Source organism: Cimex lectularius, unplaced genomic scaffold (genome assembly GCF_000648675.2).
Source record: "Cimex lectularius strain Harlan isolate CLEC.00 unplaced genomic scaffold, Clec_2.1 scaffold495, whole genome shotgun sequence".
Lineage (NCBI taxonomy): Eukaryota > Metazoa > Arthropoda > Insecta > Hemiptera > Cimicidae > Cimex > Cimex lectularius.
Genome location: NW_019393034.1, coordinates 40,018 through 45,593, shown reverse-complemented (window position 1 = coordinate 45,593; position 5,576 = coordinate 40,018). Strand labels below are relative to the sequence as shown.

At 33.7% G+C, this 5,576-nt stretch overlaps 1 non-coding gene across 1 annotated transcript; it reads left to right on the top strand.

Annotated features, from left to right (window-relative positions):
• Positions 1-4,212: 4,212 nt before the first annotated feature.
• Trnad-auc lies at positions 4,213-4,285 on the top strand. Its single transcript has one exon. It is a non-coding gene; the product is annotated as a tRNA-Asp (tRNA).
• Positions 4,286-5,576: the final 1,291 nt, after the last annotated feature.

Here is a 5,576-nt window from a genome sequence, read left to right as displayed (position 1 = left end):
ATTGATGGCATGTATTTCTGCTTGAAAGACCGAAGTATACTTCCCTAATGAGTTTGATTGCTCATATTTTGGGCTTGTACAGAAAACGCCTGATCCGGTTCCTTCGTTTGTTTTGGAGCCATCCGTATACCATGTCATTGTATCTGATGCTTTCCTGTGTTCTTCCTCTCCTTTATAGTCTGTTGAGACTTTATAGGAAGTTGTGAAGATTGTTTCCGGGATCATGTAGTCAGTCCCCATTTCTAACAATGGGTGTCTGATTTTATTGATTATGGTTGTATGCCCGAATTGTTTGGTTCCTTTCCAATGTAATTGTTTTTGGAGCCTAAATGAGCTTTTCCTAGCCTCTCCTTGTATGAATATTTCAAGTGGAGGTAGGTTTAGCAAGGTTTCTAATGCGTTTGTAGGGGTTGTTCTCATCGCCCCTGTGATACATAGGTTTGCTAATCTTTGTAAGCTGCCTAATGTTTGGGTAGCTCTCTTGAATGGTAAAATTTTTAGAGAACGCGGTGAACCCGAAAACGCCTTCCAATACGTATTGTGAGCCGAAATAAATATTTTTATATCTGCAAAATAAAAACCCTCATTACACGTTGGAAAAGACGTATAGATTGTTCTGGAAAATATTTCGAATAAATTTTCTTTATTTTATAAAACTTAAAAATAGATTTGTCTGCCTTTTCAAAACCTGCACTGTTTTTGCATCAGCCCAATAACATTCCTGATTATAACCAAACATAGCACAATTAGAACTATGTAAAAAAAAATTAAAAAGGCAAAATTTGATAATTTTATTGAAACTTGTGTACAAAACATCAAAAGTTGTATGGTGAGAGCACGCTTTCAACAGCATACACACTGTATTATTATGAAATGGACGTCGTTAAATTTTGATCTCCGTTTAATAATAATAATAAAAATAATATTCGTTTATTGTAATGAAGCTACATTGTTATTACATTGTCAATATATAAACCGAAAAGTCATAAATATTTTTTGATCTACATGAATTTTTTGTAGGAATATTGATTAACATACTTTAGATGCTCACTTAAAAGCTCTTTAATTATTTTCGGGAATTTATTAAATTTTAATTGTTTTACAATGCAGTTTAGCATATTACATAATTTACCCACGCTCGACGAAATATTAAATTTGAACCAGGATCTTTATTTGAACTCGGTTCAAGACAAAATGAAAACAATTCCAATTTTCAAATTGAACTCTGCAATGTGATAAACCATTAAGCATTAAATTGAAAAAGTGACGTAAAAATTCAAACCTTGGGCTTCTTCAAGTTTCTTGGACAATTTTATGAGATCCGCTCGGTCAAACACTTACCTAGAAAGAAAAAATCTATTAGTTACAAATGAAAATTTTTACTTTTAAATATTAAAATTGTACTCATTCATAATGCCGTGGTACACATTTTATAAATATTTATTAAAGAAAACATTGTCTATCGACGCCCAATTGCAAGGAGAATGGGTGCGTAATTTTTTAATGGTGTAAATTGGAAGGGAACAAAATAAATTCGAGCTAAATCGATTTTCCTGAATAGTTGTATTTGATCACATTTCTGCACAATTTTTCTCTAAATCATATTATAAGTTATTCTTCTTATTTTATGGAGAAATAATATTCAAATCATCGAAACAAGCGTTGTTTCAAAATCTACCCAGAAGCGTAAAAATACTATTTTTATGAAAAAAAGAGTAAAATTGTGTAATAATTTTCGAACGTTTCAATATTTTTTAAAAGCCCTTAAGTCCAAATTTGTAGCACACTGAGAAACACAAAAAAGAAAAATTGCTGTAAAAGATCATATAAATTTTGAGAAAATCATACCGAAAAATGGCAAAATTACTCAAATACCGTAATATTATAGTAAGATGCTAGAGATCCTTAAAAATTAAATTTGTATAAAAATTAAATTCTATGGATTATTTAGAGGTCGTGAAATGCGGTCTGGTGTGACGTAGGTTTTAGAAAACCATTTTCTTTATCGTCCCAAAATTTAGATCTTTATTTTTTTAATCTAAAATTTTCTAGCATTGTATAAATTCATTTTTTTAATCTAAAATTTTGTAGCATTGTATAAATTCATTTTTTTCACATCTTACATGTATTTGTAAAATTTAAACAATGTTTATAAATTCCAGACCCTGAAGATGATCTCTGTAAAGATCGAAACGTTGGCACGATAAAGAAAATGTTTTTCTAAAACCTACGTCAAACCAGAGCGCATCTCACGACCTCCAAATAATCATCAAGTAATAATAAACACATTAAATTCTATCTAGTAAAAGTAAAGTTAAAAATTAAAAAGGATATCTTCCCCCTTAACGGCCAATTAAGAATATAAGTCGACAAATCTACCAAAGACCTGCGTTAATGTATTAATAGGCCGAGAGGATATATTAATACTTGTGCATGCTTGGGGGACTTTAGTGCCACTTAAGTCCGTTCCAGTTAATCGGCGGATTACTTGACCCTATGTTGTCTTTAAAGCCAATGGCTTAGGATTAGGTGAATAACTTTGCTTTTCAAAAAGGTTCTGGGGTGAACCGAGATTGGGTAACAAGGGGAGAGAACAAATTGTGTAGGCAATTTTTAACGATTTCCCTTCATAAAAAAAGAGAATAAAAGACATTTGTTTGCTTAAAAATGAGAAAAGATTAAACCTCTATTAAGATATGAGAAGAAAGAAAGATTGATATCCAAATATGAGTACTAATAAAATATAAAATAATTGATTATTTTTTTAAAAGCAATATAACACAAGTAACACATAAGAGGATGGTAGTTAGAAGGTTTAGGCTAGATTTAATTTGTTCTTGTTGCAATTGGCTTACTTTTTCTTAAGTCCAATTGTAAGTCGAGTTCAATCTAACTTTCAGGAGTTTCGATTGTTGCTTGAAAGAACAGAAAGTGTTTATTGATCCGTTTTAAAATGCGACGCTAAATATAAAAGTTGGACCTGTTCGACACTCACTTTTTTTTGGTAAATAGTAACAAATTTGCAAAAATAACCTAAGAAAATAAGGAAAAATGCATGGAGTGGAGAAACTACGTATTGTTAGTGCTACATAGGTAGACAGATATAGTCAGATTGATAAGATATATTTTTCAATGTTCATCACAGATTAATATACATCTATTAGCGTCGAGTTAAATGGAATGTGGTAGAATTTTTCAGATTTTTTCAATTAATGGGTTCTTTGTGATAGAATACTCGCTACCGTTACAATTGTCATATAGGAAAGCATTCCTACACGCTCTCTGTACGGAGCCGAAGAGTTAGTGGGGCACATCGAACAACCCGTTTCTACCTGCCTGACTACGCGTGCTTTTTCCCAAAGTATATGTGTGTCAACCTCGCCTATAATCAGATAATTGACTACTTAAACGAACATTATGCTTGTTAAAGCAATCACTAACTTATACAAGTCGTTTATAGTTTTTAATTTTGCTTAGATGAACAAATTGCTAGAGTTTGTTTTCCGCTTGTTCAAAAATGTTCGCAGGGTGACTGACGGAAAGTTTCTCCCCAAAAGTAAATTACTCGGGGTTAATTAGACTGTTTAATCTTTACAGAAAGCTACCGGCTCCTTCTGTTTTCTGTTTTGTACAAACGACGGAATTTCCTCTTCTCCTTGCTCGAAATAAATATTGTCGAAAAATTCCGATTGATGCGAAGTGTCTTTTCAATGATTTCGAACTCTTCTTGCTGGCTTGGTATGTTTGTATTAATTTTTTTTTTTAAATTGGCAAGGATTTAATATTAAATAAACCCAGGATTATCGTAAAATTAAAACGGCAGGTTCTTCTCTTCACAGACTACAATAGAATTTACCATAGTTTTAATTGCTTATTGACCTCCATCATAATATATCACGTTAAAAACTTCTTTGTTTAATTTCTTAACAAAATTACTTACAAGAAAGCATCAAAGAAAATAAAATATGTGAACAATATATGACAATGAAGAACATTATCAAATACCTGTCAATTAATTAAGGTTTTTAGTGGAGATAAAAAAGTCAGGGTCACGAGCGGGATTTGAACCCACGATCTTCGGCTAAATACGCCGCTGTTCTACCACTTGAGCTATGGTGACTTCGATCCACTCGGACACTAACTTCCCATCTCAACCCCACTTTTTGAATTTTCAATGAATGAGATGGGAAGTTAGTGGCCGTGGGGATCGAAGTCACGATAGCTCAAGTGGTAGAGTAGCGGCCTATCAAGCCGAAGGTCGTGGGTTCGAATCCCGCTCGTGACACTGACTTTTTTATCTCAACCTTAATTAATCAAATCCCTAATTAATTGAACCTCTCCTTTTTGACATTGCAAATGTCAAGCGCATCACAAAAATTGTTAATTATCAAATACATCGAACGGATAGAACCAAAAGAAAACCACAGACACAAAAAACTACAAGATTGTTAACGATTGAGAAAATTATGTACGTCTCATCTTTGTCTCATCTTGTCTCATCAAAACCTTCAACACTACTAACTTGAAATTACTACACGACTATACAGAATGTCCTTATTAGATGCCCGGCTGAATTTTTCTGAAATCAATGACGCTATCGAAAAAAGAAAAAATACCTGTTTAGTATCTTTTAGTCTATTTTCAAACTTTTACCTTTCTGGAGAAAAGGTAATCAGGAATACCTCAAGCCCAGTTTAACTTAAAAATTACAAATACAAACCTATACATCCTAACACATTGTTTTGAAGAAACCTTTAAGCTGAAAACAATGGTCCATTGGCCAAAAATTGGACAGTTATGGCAAAAAGAAACCGGCAGTGTAATTTCGACGAGGAGCTGAACATTTTACTGTATGTTCGCGAAAATCCGAATTCCTCTGTCCGAAATGTTGGAAGGGTTTTAGGTTTTTCAAAAAATAAAGTTAGAAATGAACTTCGGACATACAATATTAAGCCGTATGGCTCTCATCTTGTCCAGGGACTTCGGGGCTCAGATTATGACAGGCGTCTAACGTTCCTTGCACAAATGACGATTTGGGAGGCTGAAGAAAACGTTCTCCCATACATTCTTTGGTCTGATGAATCCAAGTTCACCTCTAATGGCATACTAAACCGTTGGAATTTTTGAACGTGTGCAAAATCTGGGGCTTTCTTAGTTTCGTCATCTACGTTTGGTGTGGGCTTCTCGGAAATAAATTGATTGGGCCAAATTACTACAAAAATAATATAAATAGTTTCTTCAATTTTTTGAGAGAGGTTTTACCATCACTATTAGATGATGTTCCTTTGGAGAAGGACAAAGAATAATTCTCCAGGTTGATGGAGGTCCCGCACACAATTCTTCGCAGATGAGACGTTATTTGAATCGTCACTTCCGAGATAGGTGGATAGGACTTCATGACCCGATGTGATGGCTTCCTCGATCACCAGATTTAACTCCACTTGGTTATTTTCTGTGGGGCCATTTAAAAGACAGTGTCTACACCAATCATAACCCAGCAACCTCAGTTGAAGAACTACGAAAAAGAATAGAAATGCTTGTCAATCCATCTCCCCCGACTCTATCGATCTGAACAC